The 26,709-nt window shown below is 44.7% G+C and overlaps 1 pseudogene; it reads left to right on the top strand.

Annotated features, from left to right (window-relative positions):
• The first annotated feature begins 5,044 nt into the window (after positions 1-5,044).
• The window catches only part of LOC147659078 (uncharacterized), a 61,177-nt pseudogene continuing 39,512 nt past the window's right edge, over positions 5,045-26,709 (top strand).

Consider the following 26,709-nt stretch of genomic DNA (forward strand, 5'->3'; position numbering starts at 1 on the left):
CTAAAGATACTATTTGGATGATAGCGTTTTTTGCACAGTATTTCTACCATGTTTATTGTTAACCATGTTGCACTGTCACTTTAAATTGTCTGCTCGAAGGCGAGTAGTTTGTCATGTGATCAAGCCTCCTTGGAGGCGAAACGCGTCATGGCGGCAGCGCTGGCATTTATGAAATAAATCACTCTTTTGCACCAGCAATTACTGGGTCCACTCTTCGTCATTTTGAAATCGGGCAGTGTGAGTTTGTAGTGTGACAAGTCTCCAAAAATACTTCGGTACCCAAGGCTTTCGCGGTACGAGTGGAACCCCTTCCAGCTCAGGGCAACGCGGCAGGAAGCAGCTGTTCCAGGACTTGTTCCGGGATCAGAACAAATACGATCTCCGGCTAGGAGAAAGCCGCAACAAGCCCCTGTAAAACCGTCAATTGGTCTACGTGGGACAGCAACCAGAGTTCTCTGTTTCGGTGCCCCGGAGGAGACGTCTGTGTATTGAACCCAGGTAGGCGCACGGATTCTACAGTGGGGAGTGTACGCAACATCGGGCAGGACATTCAATCCTAATCGCCCAGATAGTCGTTTTTTGAGTGCATATTTAAAAACATTTGCCGTATGTTATAGCGCATCGCAATATGTCCTCCGACAGACTGCGCAGCCGAGCACAGGCAGCTAATTCCATGTTTTTAGATTCCCCGGCCGGGGGGTCATTGAGCACCACACCTTTGAACCAGGAAACCGGCAACTACACCACAAGAGACCGCTGTATGCGCGCAGAACAATCAAAGTGGGTGGAACACCGGTGTTTATCTCGCTACTTAGAGGTGGGGCGTGCCCCGAGGGGATTAAGGATTACCATTGCGCCCAGCTATGAGGACCCGGATCCTGCTATGTTAACAGAGTGGGCAGAGGCAAACCTTAATTCTTCAAGCAAACTTTTGCACATTTTGGTGAAGTATGCGGATAGCGACCGCAATAAACTGCAAAAAGAAATTGACATTCTGGAACTGGAAATCTCCAAAATAGAAATCACAGATCAAGTAACTAAAATGAGAACGGACATGATGAATCGATTAAGTAAAGAAGAGGAAACCATTTAAAAAAGAAAGGCTTTTAAGTTCGAAAGAGATCGGGTGGATTATCTCAATGGCCAAGTCTTTACATTTGCCCGCAGATATGAAGCAGTAAAAGCTAAAGTAAGAACCAACAAAACAAATCAGCAGGCATCTGGCAGTACGATGTTACCAGCAACTTCATTTTCAAGCCTGAGCTCTGTAGCAGAAAGTGATCCTGAGTCAGACCCGACTAGAGATGCAAACTTGGGGTTTACAAAATTATCCCTGGCTCAGGAGGTCAACTGCCTATGCCAGGACCGTCGAGAAACATTAAGGTCCCACAAGTCTTATGGAGCAAAGGGCAGCGGTCAAACCGCAAACGCTGGGAACGCAGGACATGCCATGCCCGGAACTTCAGGCGGAAGCAACCCAACAAAACAGGGTCATTGGAAACGATATCAGAAAAAAACAACAAAGAAACCGAATCCAAATCCGTAATTAATCTCTCCAACTTAAAACTAACAACCGGGGAAATTGCCGTCCTAAATCTAGGGCTATCATATTGCCCACCTTGCAACATGAACTATGCCAACACACGGATGGACATTTACAGATTCACCCACAAGTTGAAATTAAACAAGTTTTTTTAACAACATCCAAAAAAGAATATCCTTTCAGACACTATACCAAGTCCAGCTATGGACAATAGCCAAAGCCAGGCCACATTTGAGACAATTTGGGAACTACAAAATGAAGGGTCCATCGAAAATGTAACGACTACAGCACAAGCCTCAATCAGCCAACAAGTTACACCGTTCAAAGCGAAATCCACATTCCAACCAGTCATGGTTCACGACAACTTGGATACCTTCCAAGAAATAGTGGTACAAGACATCAAAAAATTATATATACTGCTACAAACAAGAAAAAGTTTTGCATTTCTAAACAAAACAGATGTTATAAACAACTAATTAACAAGTTGCAAACTAATCATAACATCATTGTGAAACAAGCAGACAAGGGCGGTAATGTGGTCCTTTGGCCCAGAGAAATGTATTTGAAAGAGGCGGAAATACAACTGAGTGATCCCACCTGCTATCGCAGAAGCAACATCCAAATTGTGAAAGCCAGATGGGTGGACCAATATCAAAAGTTACAGGCATGGAGAAGTGCTGGCCTTTTGTCTAACGAGGAGTTCCGCTACCTAAAAAAAGAACATCCAGTTATTCCTTCTTTTTATTTGATTCCCAAAATCCACAAAAATACAAATATACCACCAGGCCGGCCTATAATTTCTGCTATTGACAGTTCAATGGAACATGTTTCCAAATACATCGACTTCTTTCTTCAAGATCACGTCAAGTCTTTAAACTCTTATGTAAAAGATTCTTTTGATTTCCTAAGCAGATTGAGCGTTTTGCTTGGGAAGCGGATATGCTACTGATGACTTTGGATGTTTCATCCTTGTATACCTCCATAAGACATTGCGATGGACTCAAGGCTTTGGAATACTATCTCAACAAATGTCCTCCCAACTCGATGGCCCATAACAGAATGTTATTGGACATGACCAAGATGTGTTTAGAGCAAAATGTCTTCATCTTCAATGGGGTCATCTATCAACAGGTCAGAGGTGTGGCGATGAGGGCCTGTTTCTCCCCCAGCTACGCGTGTTTACACGTGGGGCTGTGGGAGGAACGTGTCCTTTTCGGCCAACACCAGGAATTTATTTCCAACAATATTTTACTGTACCTGCAATACATTGATGATGTATTTCTTGTTTGGAGGGGCAGTATTGATAGTGCAAATGCCTTTATGGAAGTAATTAACAAGAACAATATCAATTTAAACTTTACTTCTAACATTAGTTCCATTTCTATATGTTTTTTGGATGTGGAGGTATTTGTGGAAGGCAGTAAGTTGTCCACCAGACTATAAAGGAAGCCTAGCGCTGGCAATACAATCTTACACGCAAGCAGTCACCATCCAGCTCATCTTATCCGGAGCATTCCCTTCGGGGAAATGCTTCGGATCAGAAGAATCTGCAGCACAGAAGCCGAATGTGCGGCCGCACAGGATGCTTGCAGATTGCGTTTTCTTGCTAGGGCATATTCCAACACTAGTCTGGTTAAAGCTATTCAACGGTCTAATTCCGTCAGCAGGCTAGAAGCTTTGGCCCCTAAGGATAGAACCAGTACGAAAGCTGACCAACAGTATGTTGGGACTCAAGAAATTTCCCCATGGGTCATTTTGACCTATAATCGCCAACATGTAGATCTTAGAAAGATCATATATAAAAACTGGAATTTGGTACAAAGTGACCCTGTCATCGGTCACAAAGTGAGCAAGAAGCCCTTACTCACTATTCGTAAATCCCCCTCCATGTCAAAGGCTTTGGTCAGCAATACCATCGAACCTAAAGTTTCGAATACTTGGATGGCACTTAAAAAGGGCTTCAAAACCTGTCCTCAATGTAAAGCCTGCCGTAACGGCAGTAATAGGACATACTATACAAGCCCTTTCCAAAAGGAACCAATTGCTATCACTAAGTGGCTAACTTGCAAAACGGAATATGCTATCTATGTGTTGGAGTGTCCGTGTGGGCTACAGTATGTGGGCAGCACTAAGCTGCCCGCTCACAAACGGATACTCCAACACATATGTGCAATTTCGGGACATGACCAAAACTATCCGGTTGCCAGGCATTTTGAAGTCAAACCTCTAGGCATTCCTGATCAGCTCCAGTATTTTATTATAGACGCAGTGGAGGTATTAAGGAGAGGAGGTGACCGTGAGGCCAAACTCCGTCTCCTTGAGACCAGGTACATACTGGAGCTTAATACAAAGAATCCCAATGGATTGAATGACAGGGAAGATCTATATACCTGCATTTAGGATCCACAGGAGTGCCTATCAGACCTGTCCGGATATTGTAAATAATGAACTGGTTTTTAATTAATTCTTTCTTTTTTTAAACTGAGTAATGTGGTGACTCTTTTTGGATGAATTGTTTGCAATTTTTTAGATACTCTTGCAAATAACAGGAATCTGTACTGTTTTATACACTTTTTTGCACTTTATAATAGTTTTGCACACTCATTTAAAATGCACTTTATATGCTCAAGCAGACAGCTTTGCGTGGCAGGCCCACTTGGGCTTTATTTGTTCAAATTTCTTTACATATGGTAAACAATATCAGGTTTACTAACGTGCAGATTTACGCTTTTCCCTCTTTCTTTGATGGTTGGAACTGCCTTGTTAGGGAAAAGGGATGATATTATTAATTATTCACCCGGATATATACAACACATGGTCATATTATGAATCCTACCGATTTCCTTACATAGACAAATTTTTCGCCATGTTTATATAGGAAATTGCAATACTTGCTTTTAATTTAGAGGATTGTTGTACCGCATTTTTTCATGTAAATAACTTAACTATTTTAAGTCTATTTATATATACAGGCAGTTTTAACTCGATTTCAAAATATTTTAGCATTGTCTAAAGATACTATTTGGATTATAGCGTTTTTTGCACAGTATTTCTACCATGTTTATTGTTAACCATGTTGCGCTGTCACTTTAAATTGTCTGCTCGAAGGCAAGTAGTTTGTCATGTGATCAAGCCTCCTTGGAGGCGAAACACGTCATGGCGGCAGCGCTGGCATTCATGAAATAAATCACTCTTTTGCACCAGCAATTACTGGGGCCACTCTTCGTCATTTTGAAATCGGGCAGCGTGAGTCTGCAGTGTGACGAGTCTCCAAAAATATATATATATATATATATATATATTACCAACAGTCCTGTGCTACTATATCCTATAGTAGACAAATCAGGTACAGACCACAAACTTGTGAGGTAATCTTCTTAGTGCTTTATTTTTCCATAGTCAACATGACGGGTTTCGGCTGTGTCGCCACAGCTTTGATCACACTATATATATATATATATATATATATATATATATATATCGGTGATTAATTTGACCGACATGGAACTTTCTATTGAGGAAGAACAGACCCTCAATTTGGGACTCTCATTTTGCCCGATTGCCGAGTTTAATTATGTTCAAACTCGGATAGACATTTTCAAATTTGCAAGACTCTTGAAACTGAAAAAACATTTCTCTTTGAACCAGGGTTCTGGGAGCGAAGCTTTAACCCACGGAAACAGCGAGGCTTCATTGGGAGAATTAAATGTACAAGACATGGATCTCATGCTAGATATTCAGCCTTCCGGTAGAATATACGAAGATGATGAGAATGGAGAGCGCTTTGGAAGACATATAACTGGTGAATCATCAGAATTTATGAGTCAAGCGGATGAGGTAGCAAGATCTGAAGGATTGGTCATCAATGCTAGTGACCCAACTGATTTTCGTCCCAGATCTCGATATATTCCTTATACTGCACGAGACAACATTGACATTTTCAACGATTTGGTGGTGAATGATTTGAAAAACTTGGAAAAATGTACTAGTGTGTGTAATAAAAAATTTAGCAAGCAAGAAAAAGTTCAGATGGCCCTTATTAATAAAATCAAGCAGGAGGACAAATGTATAATACGTAATGCTGATAAGGGCGGGAATGTAGTCCTCTGGGACAGACAACAATATTTATCTGAAGCTTATAAACAGCTAAACAATAGAGCTTGCTATATAAGAGTTAAACCTGAGATTATGTTTAACAGCCACGCACAGTACAATTCAGAATTAGAAAACTGGTATGGACAATCCTTGATTACTCATGACGAGTATAAGTACCTAAAGATAACTAATCCAGTCACTCCAGTTTTTTATTTGCTCCCGAAGGTGCATAAGGACACATGTAACCCCCCTGGTAGGCCGATTATTTCAGCCATAGGTAGTGGGTTAGAAAATACCTCTAAATTTATTGACTCTTTTTTGAATCCATTAGCTGCACAACTCCCGTCGTATATTTTAGATACAGGGGATTTTCTGAAATCTATCTAGGACATTCCCTGGGAAGACGATCTGATTTTGGTAACTATTGATGTTACCACCTTGTACACAAGCATTAAGCATAGTGATGGACTTAACGCTATAAGACATTTCCTTGGAACAAGACCAATTAAATTGTGGGCTCATACTCAAATGCTTTTATCAATGGTCTCAACCTGCCTAAAGAATAACTTCTTCATCTTTAATGACGAATTGTTTCATCAAACCTGTGGCACTGCGATGGGCACCTGCTTCGCCCCCAGCTATGCTAATTTGCATATGGGCTGGTGGGAGGAGCAGGTGATCCGGAAGCAGTGCCAAAATGAATGGGAGAACAACATCCTTCATTGGAGTCGCTTTATTGACGACTTGTTTGTTGTCTGGAAAGGCCCCCTATCTGATCTAAATCTTTTCCTGGCTAAAATACAGAGAAACAGTTTAAATTTGAAATTCACTAGTACTGTAAGTACAGAATCTGTCAATTTTTTAGATCTTACAGTCTACATCAAGGACAATAAATTACAGACCAAGATATACAGGAAGGAGACTTCTGGAAATACTGTGCTACATGCCAGTAGTTTCCACCCTACTTGTTTAGTAAACAGCATCCCTTATGGGGAAGGTCTAAGGGTTTTAAGAAATTGCAGTGACCCGAAGGACAGGGAGTGTGCATTAACTGAGCTCCATTCACGTTTTAAACAGAGGGGGTACAGTGATAACTGCCTTAATACATCTTTCTACAAGGTCAAACGGAAAACCAGAGAAGAAGTCCTCTTCAAAGATACTAGGATGATGAAAAAACAAGCGGTGAATGAGTGTAGGTTGATCACTAATTATAACAAATTGCATGGATCAGTGAGGAAAATTTTGACACGACATTGGCATGTCATTAAAAATGACCCAATTTTCGGTCCTTCACTCACCAATAGACCTCTTATAACCTTTCGAAAGGCAAAATCCTTTAAGCAAATGCTAGTGAAGACCACGTTGACTAAGGCAAAGAAAAAGACAAAAAACAAAAAGAGTAATTGGTTGTCCAGAAAGGATGGGTTCCTAAAGTGTAGCAAATGTAAAGCTTGTGAACATGGGAAGAATGCTAGTACATACCAACCAGGCCTTTCTAATAGAACAAAAAAGATCAAAGGACAATTTGACTGCAAGACAGACTTTGCGATTTATGTTTTATGTTGTGAATGTAACCTACAGTACGTAGGTAGTACGATCAAGCCCGTTCATCAACGGGTGTTACAACATTTAAGGGCGATAAAGAATGCAGATAGGTCCTATCCAGTCGCCCGACATTTCGAAAAGTTTCATGGAAAGAATCCAAGCAGTCTGTCCTACTTTGTTATTGATTCCGTACCCTTGAATGAAAGAGGGGGGGATAGGGTTAAAAAGCTGCGCAAACTAGAATCATGGTACATAGTGGAACTGAATACAAAAAGACCGTACGGATTAAATATTGAAGAGGATCTGTACACACACACCTATGAACTTTGACTAAACTGTAATATGGATGATTGTTCTGTGGTATATTCAGCTTCCTGGGTAGCATAAGTCATTTCTTCTGGTTTAGAGTTTACAAAATTTTGTGTTATTGTTTGTTCTTAGAATTTTTGTTTTGACACTTGAATGATGGAACTGATGAAATTTGCCCACTTGGGCTATATTCGAAAACCTTTTGGTTTTGGTTTCCTAAGTGTATCCGTTAAAAACTTTGGGGGTTTTCTGATACGAATGAAATTGATTGGATATAAACCACTAATTGTAGTTTTGTTAAAGGAGGTTAGCCCACTGGGGCTGCACGTTGTGTAATAATTGCGGAGTTATCTCTGAATGGAAATTAGGATCTTAACAATGAGCGCGAACATTTAGCGCTTTTTTGTTATAAATACCCCTTTAAAAATAATCACTACTTATTTTAGGGTTTTTTCAATGACATTTGTGTAATTTGTGTTTAGCAAATTAACTTCGCAATGAATACTATGTGTATACAAACTTTTTTTACGGAAATACGAACCATAGAAACCAATGTGAATCTTTCTTTCAGTTCTATGATTTTACCTGTCACGTGATGCATCACGTGACGTTTATGCACTTTAAATGTTTGTATGTGCTTTTTGAACTTTAATCGTGACCAAGCCTGCTGGGTCAGGCGAAACGCGTAGAAAGATAGCGACTGAAGAATAAAAAGAAGGTTTTTCACCACGCTGTTGTCGTCTCCTCTTCGAATGGCTTGTCGAGGTTTTGAGCTCGTAATATATATATATATATATATATATATATATATATATATATATATATATATATCCCTGACGCTATCCCCACTTCTCTACCATTCTTTTTTCTCTATCACGCTCTTGCCTGTCCACCTCTGTTTCTCCACCACCCCTGCTCCCACAATGTGGCCACTTTCTTTTCCTTCTCTGATCTCCTCTTTCGCCTAATCTCTCACTGCCTTTTCATCCGCCTTTCTCCACATTTCAACCCTGCATTGCTTCTCTGCCCGCCTCTATCAATTTATTTTCTACTTGACTTATTCTACGTTTCATGGTCTCAATCTCTGTGCCTCTCTCCAGACTGCCAACCCCCTCATTCCTTTTATGTCTCACTCCAGACTGTCACTGCCTGCCTCAGCTTTTCATTGCCAAAACACAGTTTGCTCTCGAGTATCCATTTACAATCTCGCACCCAGCTGCAGGCTGTACCCGAGTAACGTTTTATTAGAAATCACGCACAATTCGTTTAATTAAACTGTGGGGAAATGTGTCACTAGCTCAGCCATTTTAATTCCAGGCTGTGTGTTTATCCTGGCCCTATTCAGAACTTTTAACTGGCCTGTCCGGCTTCACGGAGGTCCCCCCAAACAGCCCTTTCTTGCATTGGCTTAGGGGAGTTCGGGTATACACGTTACTTAATCAACTATGAAGTGCACTATCCACATGCTCTCTGGAGGGCCTGCCTGCACTCTCTACCTACACCAGAAGGTGAGATGGCCTGTCTCACTCTATTTGCTTGACATTTGCTGCCTTCTCATTGGACACAGCGCAGCACGTTTTTTACCTCAATACCTCTAATAGAGGACCCCCCCAAAGTGTACACTTTTCCCCTGCACATTGCGTAGATGCCTTTAGAGGAAGTTAGACTGCCTGGGGTTCATCTGTCACAAACTGTGGTAGAGCAGAGCCCTACTGAGGATGCCACTGTTTCTTCAGAAATGTAAACTTCCCGAGTTTACAGTCACAAACTCTGACTGCCAGTTTACTTCGATTGCACAAGGAAGGTAGTCTATTTGATGTTCCCAGGGGTGTCCGCATTTTCTACCTAATGGTGTAATGAAACTTGAGGGCGCCCCCCCTGAAAAGTACATAGAGGGCTTTCCTCTGGACTCACTCAGTAGCTCTCAGGCCAGGGTACTGTGCTGAAGGCCCCCCTGGAGCTCGGCCCCCCTCTTTATTACACCACTGTAACATTCTACCACTGACTCACCGTTTGGTACATACTGGCCCCGCTTTTGCCATTCCTTGTCTCTGGGTCCTGAAGGCAGTGACTTCAGCAGAACGTACACTGGACATCGGGAGTATTGGTTGTGTGTGTCAACACTTGTTTTACTGTTGTAGTGCTCGGCTTAGCCTTCATCCTGTGATGTAACAATTCATTATATATGGCGTGCAGAGACAAGGTGCAAGTATCGATTTTTAGATGATATTTGATTTACCAATGTCAACAATATTCCTATTTCAAGGATAGCTGGGGGTTCAATCAATGATTTCCTTTTTGCCTTAAATATTTTAATATTCTCTATCAATGCCTGATAAATTTCCTGCTTACTTAATTGTACGCCACAAAACATGTTGCTACTCTGCCTCTACTTTAATCATGTGAATTCCAATGGTTCCAATGTTGTTCTGGCTTCATTTTCATAATATGTATAAAACCAAATTTAAGGGTCTCGCAGTGTGTCAAGAGACTGGCACTGAGCACTGAATTCAGGCATCATCCACACACACACATAACCCCACACACACACAACCCCACACACACACAAACCCCCCCACACACACACCACACCCCCACACACCCCACACACACGACCCCCCACACACATCCACACACAAACACCCCTACACACAATCCCACACTCACAGAACCCCCCCCACACAACCCCCCGCACACAACCCCCCACACACCACACCACACACACACCCACCATGACACACCACCACACACACACACACACACGCAACCCCCCACCCACACACACACACACCCACATACACAACCCCCCAAACGCAATCCCACACACATAGAACCCCAGACACCACCACATCACTCAGGGACACCACCACATCACTCAGGGACACCACCACATCACTCAGGGACACCACCACATTACTCAGGGACACCACCACATCACTCCGGGACCCCACCACATCACTCAGGGACACCACCACATCACTCGGGGACACCACCACATCACTCAGGGACACCACCACATCACTCAGGGACACCACCGCATCACTCGGGGACACAATCATATTACTCTGGGACACCGCCAGATCACTCGGGGACACCGCCACATCACTCAGGGACACCACCACATCACTCTGGGACACCACCACATCACTCTGGGGCACCACCACATCACTCTGGGACACCACCACATCACTCGAATACACCACCACATCACTCTGGGACACCACCACATCACTCTGAGACACCTCTACATCGCTCGAATACCCCACCACATCACTCGAATACACCACCACATCACTCTAATACACCACCACATCACTCAGCCCAACCACATCATCACTCAGCACCGCAACAGCACTGTCCTTGCTTGCTACCAACAAGCATTACTATAGCCAATAGGACTCGCATTAGAAAAGTGTAAGCTATTGGCTTTGTGAATAACAATGCTATTAATTTATATATTTTCAAAGCCAACACATTAAAAAAAATTGTCATTTACAATACCAATAGCTCACACTTTCCTAATTCGAGACCTATTGCATTGCAAATGCTTGTTTTTTTTACTCGCTAGGGTATCACCCTAAAGCTGTACCCTTACAAATACCACAGGGACTGACAGCAATACCGACAGTCAAAGCACATCATGACAACATTGTGAAGATATGGCCCAATAACAAAAATGACAATACAAACATGCAATAAAGGTCCAACCTGACTGATGCCGCCATCCAGCCCCCCTTTATGTAGTGGAACAGGTGTAGCTTGCAACAACAAATCTACAATTAGGAGGAACCCGTAAACTACACGCACAATACATAGGACCTTATAGGATTTCCAAAGTAATCAACCCAGCTGCAATGAAACTAGAACTGCCTAAGCAACTTTAAATACATCCAGTGTGGTATACTTCTCTCCTTAAACCTTAGGATACCTTTTGACAAGCATAACTCCCTCCTCCACCCATAGAAGTAGGGGGAGAGATTGAATATGAAGTGAGAAGCACTCCAGAAGACATAAAGGCAGATTATAATACTTTGTTGATTGGGGTGGGTATTCACCTGAGGACAGGTCCCGGAAACCCGAAGATCAGGTACATGCCACTTCCCTTATATGTAGATTTCATGCCCTTCATCCTGCTAAGCCCTGCCCGGTAGGTCAGTGTTGGGATGAGAACTGTTACGCCTTGTGGTTCGTGCACAGTTAGCTTCCTGTCTGGTAATGGAGGCCAGAGGTGTTAGTTCAGGTTTTGTTGGGTTTGTAGGTTTTGTTTGTTCCTTAGCTTGGGCCCTCCCCACTCTGTACTCCATGTTGTTACTAGGGGAAGAAGGTATGTGTTCAGATGTTTTTTACCTCCTTTTTCTCCCCACTGTGTGTCTCCGTGTTGGGTCCCTCTTACAGTGCTGACCCCTCGCTAGGCTTGAAGGAGTACAGAGAATGCTGAGGTGGGGCTTGCTGTAGGGAGAAGCAGTGATTCCATACTTAAACCACACCCAGACTCATCGCATTGCTTGACTTAGAGCTTTTGGGCTCCTTTGTTCACGCCCCCTTTCTGAATGCGGCGTTTCAGTAATAGAGCTGTGGTCTAGCTGTTTAGGTCTCGCCTATTATAGCCCGCAGTGATTAATAGGCGAGTTTATAGTAGGAAAAACAAAATCTCTACCAAGTGCGGACTACGTCCAGTTCATGTTCTGCACTCCTGTGAGACGCCCGTGCACGTCAAACCCATCAGCCTCTCACCCATTTGCTCCCCGAGCCAGGCATTAGAAGCATCAGACTTCAAAGGAATCCCTTCCGCTGCCCCGCCACACCAGCCACATCACAAACCACCATTTGTCGCATCATCGCATCAGACCCGCCACAGTAATGCTGAGAGCTTCAGACTTAAAGGAATGCTCTCCCCGCCCCCTCTGCGCAATACCAGAGCTTTTTTAAATCATTTTCTTTCTTTACCATTCCATTTTCTCTTATTCTCTCTCATCTCCCAATTATCGCGTATGTATCCGCTCATGTGGGACTTTTCGTTTCTAATTTCCCCAAATCTCCCCTTCTCATACACACAACTGATTCACTGCTCACTTTTCTGCATCTACCGTGTTTTAAAAAGTTGCAGCGTGCACCCAAAAATAATCTGCTCCGCTGCCAATTCTCAATAAAAAGCTGCAGTTTAGTTCAAACCACAAGTCATAAATGGCGTATTTTCACTGGCTTTAACATATACATAAAGCATTTATATTGTCTTTCTGTATTTTTCAGAGCGAAAAGCTTACGCATTGTTTAACAACTTTCTCTTATTCTCTCTCATCTCCCAATTATCACGTATGTATCCGCTCATGTGGGACTTTTCCTTTCTAATTTCCCCAAATCTCCCCTTCTCCTACGCACAACTGATTCACTGCTCAGTTTTCTGCATCTACCGTGTTTTAAAAAGTTGCATTGTGCAACCAAAAACAATGTAATCTGCTCTGCTGACAATTCTCAATAAAAAGCTGCAGTTTAGTTCAAACTACAAGTCATAAATGGCGTATTTTCAGTATTTAATAGGAAGATAATACAATACACTGGCTTTTAACATATACATAAAGCATTTATATTGTTGTTCTGTATTTTTCAGAGCGAAAAGCTTGCGCATTGTTTAACAACTTGGTGATGTTTTGGTATTGGGAACCCTGACATGTTTGAGCAGAATCTTCCTTGTGCCTCACACTATTGAAAGACCTTCGGAAGTCATCTTACAATATTAACGATGACAAACGTTTGTAAGCCAGTATCCTAGTTTGTTGCCGTCGTGATCTATATAGATTGCAGGGAGGCATTACTACATTTTAGTTCTGTGCATCTCCTCATTTTTTCATTACAATTTCTATGAGGCCCATACAACTGCAATCATGGATATTTGTGATAAGAATATTTTCAGTCATCGGCCCCTCGAGTTTGCCACAGTGTGTCAGAATGTGACAGTTCACTACTTGTGGTAATAGTGTAGTTAAACAGTTTACTTGTTTCCCCTTACAGCTCTGTGTAATTTTAGGGTTTTATTCCCCCCCACAATTTTTTTGTATCCCTTTCCGCACACACTTTCTCTACTCGGCCCAGCCCCTCCTCCCTCAATTGCTGCTTGTCACACGCCAACAAAAGTATAAACAGTCGGCTTCAACACATGCCCTCCTGCCTTTTCGGCTGCTTCAAACACTGTTTTCTAAATCTTATCTTTCGCACCATCTGGTAGCGCCTTGCCGCATAAACCTATTCGCCCTTTACTTGCTTTTTACCTTCCCTCCCAGTTGACCCTCCTTTGACATTTTCGACTGCTGATCAAAAGATCGTATAGCTATAAACAAACGCTGTAGCAGTTTTAAGCCGATATCCCTCATCCCTTAATAAACATACGGCCACAGACTATTACTACCGACATTTAATCTGTTTCTTCACATTTCATTTTGCCCTTATTGATTAATTTCCATACTTACACGCAATTGTACTCTAGTAAGGCTTTATAAACTGCTTTATGAACTGTGCACAATACAAACCTGGAGCCACATATTTTTTTAGATAGGGGCAAGTAAAACATGTTGGAAGTGTTTTTTAGCCTTTTAGCAAACACACGGACACTTAGCAGTTGTTTCGAAATTTAAACTAATTTACATGCAAGTTAAACTGATCTAATTAACAGGCATGATTCTGTGTTTGAAAAAAGCATTTTACGTCTGTTTTGCCTGCCTGCTCTGTTATTCTTTCATAAGGAGCACACCCCCCCTCTGCGCAATGCCAGAGCTTTTTTAAAAATCATTTTTGCGCGCCACTCGCGGGCTGTTAATGCCTTACAATCCCTGAAGCACTCGCAAACGTCATGTCCATACAGTTGTGGCTCCGACTTCTTTTCTCGGGCATCTTTCATTTTCAGTGTTGTTTTTAATGTGTAGCCAGCTAGAGCTGAAATCCGAATTGGTTTTCAGTTTGGCATTCACACCATCGCGCTTCAGACTTCAAAGGAATGCTCTCCCCCACCCCCCACTGCGCAATGACAGAGCTTTTTTTAAAATCATGTTTGCGTGCCACTCATGGGCTGTTAGTGCCTTACAATCCCTGAAGCACTCACAAACGTCCTGTCCATACAGTTGTGGCTCCGACTTCTTTAATTTTCAGTGTTGTTTTTAATGTGTAGCCAGCTGGGGCTGAAATCAGAATCGGTTTTCAGTTTGGCATTCAGACCGGGGGATGAAAGCATCGTAAAACGTGCAAATAGCAGCAATTTTGTGCGGGTACTTGAAACCCGACCAGTCTCGTTTTTGTTATTTGTTTTCATTCAAGCTAATTACAGTGGAGGAATAAAGGTGATTCAGTCTATCGACTTTGTCTGGTTTAGACTTTTGTTTAAAGTGCGTGTAAAAGAGGTTAAGGTAATCTATATCATTAGTATTTATATTCCTGCCTTTTGTCATGGCTCATGGCGCCTCTCACAACTGCCCTTCCCCCACCCCCACCCCCACCACAGAGCGCGTCTCACGGCCACGCAGCTGTGTCATCACTTTGCTTTCACTTTCACGGCCGTGCAGCCGTGTCTCTTCAAACTTTTCTTGTATTGCTATTGAGTTCTATTTATTATTAGGCATCCAGTTTCATCACTGGGTATGACAGAAAGTAATTTGCATGCTGTTCGTTGTAAACACGAAGGCCTTTACATGTGATGAATATGGAGGGATGGATAATGTGCGTGTTGGCGGGGATGTGTATATCTGGTGCTGTGTATTCTATTAGTAAAACGAACGTGAAATCTGCCCAGTGCGACATCGCGCTCTCCCTAGAGCTTCTACATAAAAGGAAATGTATTAACTACAAAAGGATACATGCGTCCCTCCTGACAATTAACTCACAAATAACATGTAAACACGACCGAGTAATGACACACTGTCTACACTAAAACTGTCTACACTAAATGTACAATGACTCATCTATCCACTCATATTATGGGATCATATTAATCTGCTTTACACACTCGCTGCGAAGCAAGCACTGCAGTAGCTTTTTAATGAAGTTGCTGTGCATCTATTCTAATTAAGCACCGCTATTTAATGTATATATTTGTTTCATGCACGTAGTTTTTTTTCATATAGACGAGAGAGTATGTCTGTGTGTAATACGGGAATACTATTTTTGGTTTTGATGACAATGTTATGTTTTACTGATCAGTGTTGTTTTCGGGATTATTTTCCGTGTTTAAATAGAACTATGCAGCAACATAAAACTTAGAAGGCTATTCCATTTGTTGTACAGCGTTTGTTGCTCTATACAACGTGGTCCTCCAAATCCAACTCCACCCTCCAAATCCAACTCCACCCTCCAAATCCAACTCCAACTCCACCCTCCAACTCCAACTCCACCCTCCAACTCCAACTCCACCCTCCAATTCCACCCTCCAACTCCACCCTCCAACTCCACCCACCACCCCCCAACTCCAACTCCACCCTACAACCTCCAACTCCACACTCCACCCTCCAACTCCACCCTCCAACTCCAACTCCACCCTCCAACTCCACCCTCCAACTCCAACTCCACCCTCCAACTCCACCCTTCAACTCCACCCTCCAACTCCACCCTCCAACTCCACCCTCCAACTCCACCCTCCAACTCCAACTCCACACTCCAACTCCACCCTCCAACTCCAACTCCACCCTCCAACTCCAAATCCACCCTCCAACTCCACTCTCCAACTCCAACTTCCAACTCCAACTCCCCACTCTAACTCCACCCTCCAACTCCACGCTCCAAACCCAACTCCAATTCCACACTCCAACTCCACCCTCCAACTCCACCCTCCAACTCCACCCTCTAACTTCACCCTCCAACTCCACCCTCCAAGACCCCGAATCCTGTGAACAATATAGGCAGTTGCTTCGGGCCTATAAAAAACATATACAGGAATCTAAAGCGACATTCTACGAAAATCGCATTAATAAGGCAGATAACGTTCAGAAGGAAACTTTTAAAATCCTCACGGAACTAAGTAAAAGAACTCAACCTACAGAGACCACCTTCAATTGCGACACTTTTTTGAAATATTTCCTAGAAAAGGTTGAGACTATTTTACAAGAAATAACAAGTACCAGTGTTGGCTCTACTGAACCACATTCTGCTAAAACTCCAGGTGGAATGTACTTGTCTAGTTTTCCCCCGATTGATTCATTGAGCCTAGAAACCTTAATGAGGAAAACAAAGTCAGGCTCCCCAGCCGACCCATGTCCTCCTAGTGTGTTTCGCCTAGCCCGCCTCAGCCTAGAAGAACGCATTCTGTCCATGCTAAATAGGTCATTGAACACGGGACAGCTGCCAGCTAGCTTTAAAGAAGCCCGAGTGAAGCCCCTAATTAAGAAAGCTGGGGCCGATCCCAAAGTATTAAAAAACTATCAGCCCATCTCCCAGCTTCCATTTCTCTCCAAGGTGCTTGAGCAGCATGTTCTGAAGTCCATGGCTGCGTTCTTGGAGTCTAACCATCTGCTCCATGAGATGCAGGCAGGGTTCCGTGCCCACCATAGCACAGAGTTAGTCATGCTCTCGGTGCTGGACGACCTTAGAGGGTTGGCTGACCGAAAGAAACTAAGCGCCCTGATACTTTTAGACCTATCAGCGGCGTTTGATACCGTCAGCCATACCATACTCCTGGATAGGTTGGCCAGGTTTGGGCTCCGGGGCTCTGCTTACCTCTGGCTGGAATCCTTCCTGTCCGGGCGAACCCAGAGGATTCAGCTGGGAGAGGAGGTATCAGGAGCAGGAGACCTGACATGTGGGGTACCCCAAGGCTCCGCCTTGTCCCCCTTACTGTTCAACCTATACCTGCAACCACTAATAAGCACCTTGGTTGAGATGGGCTGTCGGGTGTTTAACTATGCAGACGACACTCAGTTGTTGCTGAGCATAGATGACACCGTACGGGCCCAGTCGCTGGCACAGGAGATTCTTAGGTACACAGTCAACTGGATGTCCAGGAATCTCCTGAAGATTAACCCGAGAAAACGGAGGTGTTAATTGTGTCATCCACCTGCTCCCCCTGGTGTGACCTCTACTGGCCCCAGGAATTAGGGCCCACCCCTAAGCCAGCAATCGCGGTCAAAAGTCTTGGCATTAGAATAGACGGCGCCCTCTCAATGACCAATCAAATCTCTGCGGTAGTGGGTACTTGTAACGGCATCATAAGACAACTGCGCAAACTTGTTCCACTTCTTTCCCAGTCCATGCTCCGCACGATAGTTTCTGCCACCATACTGTCGAGACTGGACTACGGAAATGCGCTTTACCTGGGCTTACCTAAAGCCTTAACAAACAGACTGCAGGTAGTCTTAAATGATGCGGCAAGGCTAATCTTCAGACTTCCAAGGAGATCACATGCATCCCCGCTGTTACTGAGTCTTCACTGGCTACCAGTGACGCAAAGGTCGGCTTTTAAGAGTCTCTGCATAGCCCACAAGGCTATCTACGGGCAAGCCCCTTCCTATATTAAGGAAAGACTAGTCATCTACAGGCCCGAAAGAAGCCTAAGGTCCTCCGAGGCTCAGTTGCTTGTATGTCCTCGGTTCAGGCTAGCAACAAAAGGAGGGAGATCCTTTTCGGTCCTGCTGCCCAAAATGTGGAATGAGCTACCTGAAGCTCTCCGTAAGAAAGGAAACCTGCTTCGCTTTAGGAAAGCCCTAAAGACAACTCTATTTAGAACAGCGTTGAGCTCAGTATAGACCTAACTCGCCTCCTGTTGCTGCCCAAGCTGTGATGTCATTGCGGTCAAAAGCGCCCTGAGACCTGTCGGTGATTTGGCGCTATATAAACCGACATAAACATAAACAAACATAAACATAAACAACTCCAGCCTCCATCACTCAGGGGCACCACCACATCACTCAGGGACACCACCATATCACTCGGGGACACCACCACATCACTCTGGGACACCACCACATCACTCTGGGACACCACCACATCACTCGGGGACACCACCACATCACTCGGGGAAACCACCACATCACTCTGGGACACCACCACATCACCCAAGAACACCACCACAATTTCTCAGGAACACCACCACATCACTCAGGAACACCACCACATCTCTCAGGAACACCACCACACCACTCAGGGGCATCACCACATCACTCAGGGGCACCACCACATCACTCAGGGGCACCACCACATCACTCAGTCGAACCACATCATCACTCAGCCAAACCACATCATCACTCAACACCACAACAGCACTGTCCTTGCTTGCTACCAACAAGCATTGCCATAGCCAATAGGATTTGCATTAGGAAAGTGTAAGCTATTGGCTTTGTGAATAACAATGCTATTAATTTATATATTTTCAAATCCAACACATACATCAAAAAATGTGTCATTTACAATACCAATAGCTCACACTTTGCTAATGTGAGACCTATTGCATTGCAAATGCTTGTTTTGGCTCTGTTTCCCCTGATATCCTCTGATTCCTGCTGCGGTGTAGAACGCAGCCCAGCTTCAAAACCCTTCAGGGCTGTGGTCCTTGAAATATGGAGTTGTGCTGCCTTTCGCTTATGCACAACCTTTTTTTACTTTTCCCTGTCATTTCAAAGACAGCTTTTCGTGGCTGCTGTTTTCCATCATTGAGTTGTGCCGCACTGCATCCTGGACGCCATTATCCAGATCTGGGAAGACGCGTACTGGTGTTTTCTCATCTCCAGCGGTGTGCTGTATGTCTTCCTTCATTTGATCCCTGAATTACGTCAAAACAAAAGGTCAGTGTACTGATAAAAAGTTTATGAATCTTTGGAGCAGCAATGTGACTGTTATTTCCTTTTCTCCCATGGAGTAATCATTGTTTTGATGTTGCCACATTATAGTTTTGGAGATGTCACAGTTACTGATTCCTTTTCTACCTTGTATTGGAAATCCTATCCTGATGAGGTGAGTGGGATTAACTTGTCTCTCTATGATACCTGCATGAGAATTCATTCAATTAGTTTATTGAGAGGGATCTGACACAGAGAGATTGTTGGTTTGAGTTATTTTTTGTAAGGTATTCTTTGAAGTACTAATATGTGTTTTCTTAGACAGTACCTACATGATACAGAAGAGGATTCCTTGAGCAAAATGTGTCCTTTCTGGTTATGGCAATATCCATCCAGTGTGGGCATCCCGTCTTACCTCCCTTCTCCCTGGGAACGGTTACTAAACACTTGTGGTATTTAGTTGGTAATGTGTTGGAGCCGGTTCTGGTGTAGATTGGTTGGGCCATTTCGCTCCTGCATATTTGGATCCTCAGGTCAGTGGATACTTGACAGTCACACTTTCTTTAAGTAGTATCAGTGATCGATCCGCCACCAGCCCCTGATAGATACAGGATACCAGCCTTCGCCCCTGTCTTCCCTCCAATAATACCTCAGCATTTGTGATACTGGCGATGAGGCTGGGAAACCCATCCAAATCTCCCTCACTGTGCGTGTTAATTTAGCAATTTGAAGGAACTGTCCGGTGGTGACCCCTGAAATTCTCTCTAGCCTCCTCAAATGTCAGGAACTTCTCTGTGGTATAAAGGTCTCCCAATAGGAGGCACCCTCCCTCCCTCTATGCGCCTAGTGTCTTGACCTTTTGTATTTCGTGAAACAGCTGGAACCAGTCCAACTAGGGACCTACTAAAAAGCTGGCGATTCAACACTGGCCACACCACTCTTTTCAAGACCATCGAAACCTGCTCTACACCTCTGGGACATTGTCAGACTGTCTCTGACCCTGTAGCAGGCAAAGTAGTGGCGTACCCTTCTCTACAGTACCCCTCAGGAGGCGGTTTTCCCAGTTAAGTTCATTGTGGCACCGCTTTGTGACATGCTGTAGCTGCAATGTCATATAAAAACATTCTAGGCCCGGTAGGCAGAGTCCACCCTTTTCTCTGCTCATTTTCAATACCTCCAGCTGGACTATGTTCCTTTCTCCAGCCCAAACTAGGGAGCTCAAGAGACTATCAAGTTCATGCATGGCTGCTCCCAGAATCTGGTACAGTGTGTTTTAGTAGGGCATAAAGGCATCTGGGTAACAGACCATTTTTAGGTCTTGCCTGAGCCAGCGCATCCACTGCTATGGAAAGACTTTTAGTAAGTGGGCTTCAGAAAATGCTAAAACATCTTTTTGGCTGGCATAGAGCGTGCGGTTACGCGCCCAATGACGAGCAGAGGTGCCATCTAGCTTTCCTCTCTTATCATGGTGCGCGCACATCGCACACCACTCGCCAGCCTGCTTTGACTTTTGCCGGCGCGTGCGTGTGCACCACTCGCATCCTTCTTTTTCTTTTCTTTTTTCGTACTTTCTTTTTACTTTTTTATGGGCACGCGCGCATGCATGCACCTCTCGTGTGGTTATTTTCTTTTACTTTCGTGGCCGCGTCACTTTCATAGTCGTGCGGCCACTGCTTGTTATGATAACTTTTTCGATATTGTATTAGACAGCTTTATATCACACTTCCAACGTATATCTGCAGGTAGCATGTTTCCATGTTTAATGGCTAAGTTTAAAGACTTTGGCAGGCAGGAAGGGTGAGTTGGCTTTGCTTGGGCTTATGAATGATGTTGTTGTGCACTCTAATAAGCGGTATCCTATTTTCCTTAATATGACACCACTGTATCGTATCACTTTTTATTGAGCTCTGGACGCGTCACACTCATTTTAAGTGACCTGAACACCTTTTCCATTTGTACCCAATTCACGCCAGCTGAGCCGCAAACAAGACTACCTACTTTGTGAGCTGAATTGCTACTTTCTCAGCGGGAGTGGATTTAGGTTGGGCCCGACCCCAGTGCACTCATGGCTGTGGTGGGCGCAGAAGGGGTGTTGGCCTACGATGTGGATAACCGTGACATACCATCGCCCTCCCCGACATCTTTGTCGATATTTGGTTTATTTTTGTGAAGGGGACAGCATGTACATGTTTTTCTAACAACCTGTATCCCCCGGTGCTCCAAACGCGTCTGCTATTCCACATTCTTTCCCCGGTTTGCTATCCACGTCATAATTTGATTAAATGCCGGTGCTGAGAAGACGGGTACAAAGGCTGCTGCAGCGGTGTTGACACCCACCAGCTGTGTATTTTTCTGCATTGAGCTTGTGGATACGTCACAGTGTGCACTTTTGGCAATTGTAGCTTTTTTTTCCATGGCGCCCAGTTTCTAAACCTCGAAGTAACGGGGGTTACAGCTATCATGGACCAAAATGTAATCAAGGAAAAAGGGTCCTGGTCCCAGGTTTGGTAGTAGACGGCTATATTTGTGGAGCTCTTGTGAACCCCAGTGCCACTGCATGCTATACACTAGTGATGGGTATGCCCCTTGTTAATGGCCCTCATTTGTATTATACTTTGTCTTAGGTGACTAGAGATGGACTACGTACTGCACAATACGCAGCACAATGTGCAACAAACAGGCTTGGGGCTGCAGGCACACATTGCCTCTTTATCGCTGCCTTTCAGGGCTTGCAGGTGTGTGCGGCGGTAAGGGCGTGGCTTTCATCGGTGCAGTCGGAGCAGTGGCACCGGGGCCCAGAGGCCCAATTAGCCCAGATTATTGTTCCTCGGGCCACCTTTTACAGGCGCATGCTGTAGTGAAAGTGAGTCCTTGGCGTATTTGGGAGGGGTACTTGATTTGCTGTAAAGCTGGCTGCATGGCATAGAGCGCACTGGCTGGCAAACACGGGGCTTGAGTTTGCAAAGGCTGCTGTGTTTAAACCGCACTGCTTTTCAGTTGCATATGTCTGTTTATTTCGATGAAGTGTGCACGTCGGCTCCTCCGCCACCCACTGTCGATTCTCTTGGATCAGTCCTTTTTGGTCAGCGGATGGAAAGGGATTGAGCATGTCACTTCCCGGAACTCCCGAGGATGTTCAATGTGGCGAAGGGATCCTGTACCCCTAGTTATAACACCATCATGAAAGTACCTCCTTGATGGATATTATACTGCTTTGCCAGCGCCACGAGGCAATACATCTCGGGAGTCTTACTCCGGGTGCCCACTCTGTCTTTCGACAGCTGGGTCGTGAGCCCTCCTGGGATACTGTTCTTAACCCGTTGGCTGCTGCGGTCGGCCAACGGTCGTCGCAAGCACTACCTTGGTAGTGCTGCGCACGTCCGTTGACCGACGCTGCCCCACCCGTTTTTCGAACGTTCAGCACTGGAGCTGAACGTTCGACGCAGCCAACGGGTTAATGATCGTGGCTCTCCTAGGTCACTGTTGGGCACGAGCAACTGAAGTGCACCTGGATCAACGTTGCACAGCAGGAGTGTGGTACGGCTCATCACACCTGGATTTGCACACCAGCTTTTACACAGATCATTCATTTACTGCATGGCGTTATATGCTTGTTCCAAAAGAACAGACCTCCTTCTTAACCCCTTCAGTGCTCATGACAAGGTCAACTCGTCATGGGTTTTACCTGCGCTGTGCTTATGACGAGTTGACCTTGTCATGAACAATGGGGATCCTGCATCTCTAAAGCACAGCGGGAAAACCCCTTAGCAGCCAAGGTGTTAAAGCAGTGCAGAGCGGCCATGTTGAAACCAGAAGCATCTGTCCTCAGACTGCAGCCAGTTCAGTGTACTGCACAGTGCATCAAGGCAGCACACGCTATTCTGTTTATGGTTTTCTACTCCACAAGAGCAACCAGGGATATCTTCAGAAATGCTGGGCTCTGAAGACTTTACTTGGAATTTCATTCACATGGACTTTGACCCGGATAGGATTTAATCTACCTTGTTTCGTTATGGATTTACGCCGGGGGCTACAGGCTTACATAGTTCTTACAGGTGTTGCATTTGTCCTAAGGATAAATTCTCAGCCCTGATTAACATGCCTCAAATCTACCCCTGTGTCACAAATTCCTTATGGACGAATTACTCTGGCTGGTCTATTGGGACCAGGTTCAGTGTCTGCTCCAGTTCGATGTTGGCTCACTCTGTCCAGGGGCTGGAGTGCTGCATTGTACCTCTGCGTCTGTCGTTTAGAGTGACACACAGATCTGGCTATCATTTGCAGCTTCTTTCCAGTGGCTTGTAGTGGTGGCTCTTATATGCTGATTGAGCAATATTTAGTTCTTGGATGAGACCTGCCTAAGATAAGTCTACGTAGCATTGAGACGCCTGCTCCATCAGCGCCACCACATCATCACCCAGGGACACAACAGTATCACTCAGTGCCACAACAGCATCAGTCATCATCACCACCACAGCTTCACTCAGCACCATCACAGCATCACTCAAGGCCAGCACAGCATCGCTCAGCACCACCACAGCATCGGTCAGCACCACAACATCATCACTCAGCACTACCACAGCATCACTATGCGCTACCACTGCATCACTCTGCAGTGCCACAGCAACAATCAGCATCAGTCTGCACCACCACAGCATCACTCAGGCCCACCACAGCATCACTCAACGCCACCACAGCATCACTCAGGGCCACCACAGCATCACTCAGGGCCACCACAGCATCACTCAGGGCCAGCACGGCATCACTCAACGCCACCACAGCATCACTCAGGGCCAGCACAACATCACTCAGTGCTTCTTACACTATTTACTTACAACTTCTCAGCATGCTGCACAGCAGCCACCCTTCTCTACAGCACAGCTAAGAAACAATGGCAAAGTCAATAGCTCTACCTAAACACTTATAAGGCCTCCACAATGCGTAGCCAATAGGTCTCGCCTTTGGGACATTATCAGTGTTTAGTTATCCAGCACAATATCCTTCATAAAACAACATTAAGTGTTGCATGGCTAATCCCCCCAGCTGCTCGTCTCTCATACATCCCAGGACATGGCGTTGGCACCATAGGTTCATCATTGTGTTACAACCAGAGAAAAACCCACATTGGCCCTCGTGTCCTAGCGACCCCACTTTAGGCAAGTCTGGTGGCTATCAATAAATCAATCAATCAAGCCATTCATACAGCGCACAGCTACTCTGCCCAGGACATTCCTGGCGCTAGTAGACAGAAGCCACCCCACTTCAACCACAGTTCCTATCTGTGCTAAAAGGCCATCTCAAACAGCCATGTTTTGAGGGACTTTCTGAGTAAACTTTCTGTTCTGATTTCTTGTTAATGTGGCAGAAGGCGATTCCAAACTTGGGCTGCAAGATAGGAGAAGAATGAGCCTGCCCACTTCTTGCATTTAAATCTCAAGACGCAAAGCAGACCTGTCTCAGAGGTGCACAGGAGTCTGAAAGGGTTATAATTAATTAGCTGGTTTGAAAGATACTGACCTCCCATGTGATAAAAAGCTCTATGGGCCAGGACTACATTTTTAAAACGAATTCTCTACTGGATCGGTAGCCAATGACGCTCCTTCAGGTAGGGAGAGATCGATGTGGGCCTAGTGAACTTTAATTGAAGCCTCGCTGCGGCATTCTGTACAACCTGCAAACCTTGTAGCCCATAAGCGGTCACGCGCAGATATAAGGAATTGGCATAGCTGAGGTGTGAGGTATTAAGGGTATGAATCAATGTTTTCTGTGCCTGTATAGTGAACAGGGGTAGACATTTCTACAAATAGGGCAAAACAGGAACCAACTATCACCCAGAAGAGCACCTCCATGACCACATTCAGCATCAAAAGAAGCTGATAAGAGGCATCTCATCGGGCTCTTTGTCCAGCTTTGGGACTATAATGATTATAGCTTCTCTCATGGTGGCATTGGCAGGCAGAAGACCTGCTTGAAAAGCCTCCAGATATGCCTTCAATAGCCTATCTGTGTTTGTCCCAGCAGAAGTTTGGTAAAACTCAGATGGCTAGCTATCTCCTCATGTCTTCCCAGTGGCCAGACCACTTTTGCGATTAGCATTTCCTCTTGCGTGAATTCTATCTGTAGTACTGCACTGACTTCTCCTTAGAGTCTAGGTATGGTAAGGCTGATCAGAAAGTCCCTCGGTCTTGTCTGGCCAACTTTGATTGGCCTCGTATAAAGCGGAGCCAGGTAATCCAATAGGGCCACATTTATGCTACTCTGTGTCACAGCTCTCATCTAGTCCAGTCTATTTAGAGATACAATTAAAGGAGAGGGAGCCTCTTGTTTTAGAAGCCAGGCTAGCAGGCCCTTAGCATGAAGCTTTTGCTTTTTGCTGATACTCGGAGGGTATACCTATTGAGTGTATCCCAGAGGGTCACTTTTTCATGGTCCAGTGTCAAGAGGGGCTGCGAGGGAGGTCGGCCGGTCCCCTCCAGGCCTGCATCTATGCTTGCTGTGCATCTTTTTGCACCAGCTCACATGTCAATTGCCTTCAGATGCCATATGTCTTAGACAAACATCCCCCCCCCCTCAAAACTGCCTTTCAAGGCTCGTGCACCTGTGGACCTCCAGTTGTGCTCCAGGTAGATCTCCAGGGCTGTTCTAATATCAGAGTGAAAGACCATCTCCTTCAAGGCCTCTGGGCACAGTTTTCATGAGGAAGATCAATCCCCAGTGCCACCGCCTGTGTATGTCACTAATAGTGGCACATGTTCCAAAAGGAATCTATTTAGGTATTTGGCACTTTGTATACTGGTGCCAAGTTCCCTAGTCACCAATACACCAATATGCGGTCCAATCATCTGTGGGTCCCTGAGTGACATGAATAGTGTGTATGCATAGGGTATAGAGCGCACCATATATCAATGCACCGCAACCTAGTGCAGCTGTCATCCCGGTTTTGTGTGCCATTTCGGTGTGCATCTGTCCATATCCCCATCCAATATGCAGTTGAATTCACTGCTTCAAAGAACTGAGAGATCTATCTAAGGGAGCAGTAAATGTGGTAAGGTCCAATAAAATGTTTTGTCATCCCTGTTGTGTGCATAAGAGTTCAACAGGCATACCTGCCTGCCATCGAATAGCCCATAAAGGAACACAAAGTGTCCCTCCAGATCTGGGTGCATATGGCGATGTTGAAAAGGTACACCAGAGCCAGCCATATTGTAATATCTCTCGCCTAGGAGGAGTACGTCGAGGAAAACATCTGTCCCCTTCAACTCTTTTTCCGTTTGTGTGCTTCCTATTCGGTCAGATGTGTCTCCTGTAGCATGGCAACTCAGAAGCCATGCCTTCATAGGTGTGTATGCACCCTATATTGTTTGGTATAGATGTTAAGACCTCTAATGTTCCAGGTAGCTATGTGTAACACATCCGTGTTTACACTAGCTTTGTTCCTGGTGTGTCACATCACCCGCCCAATCTCTGCAA

Source organism: Lissotriton vulgaris, unplaced genomic scaffold (genome assembly GCF_964263255.1).
Source record: "Lissotriton vulgaris unplaced genomic scaffold, aLisVul1.2 SCAFFOLD_817, whole genome shotgun sequence".
Taxonomy (NCBI): domain Eukaryota; kingdom Metazoa; phylum Chordata; class Amphibia; order Caudata; family Salamandridae; genus Lissotriton; species Lissotriton vulgaris.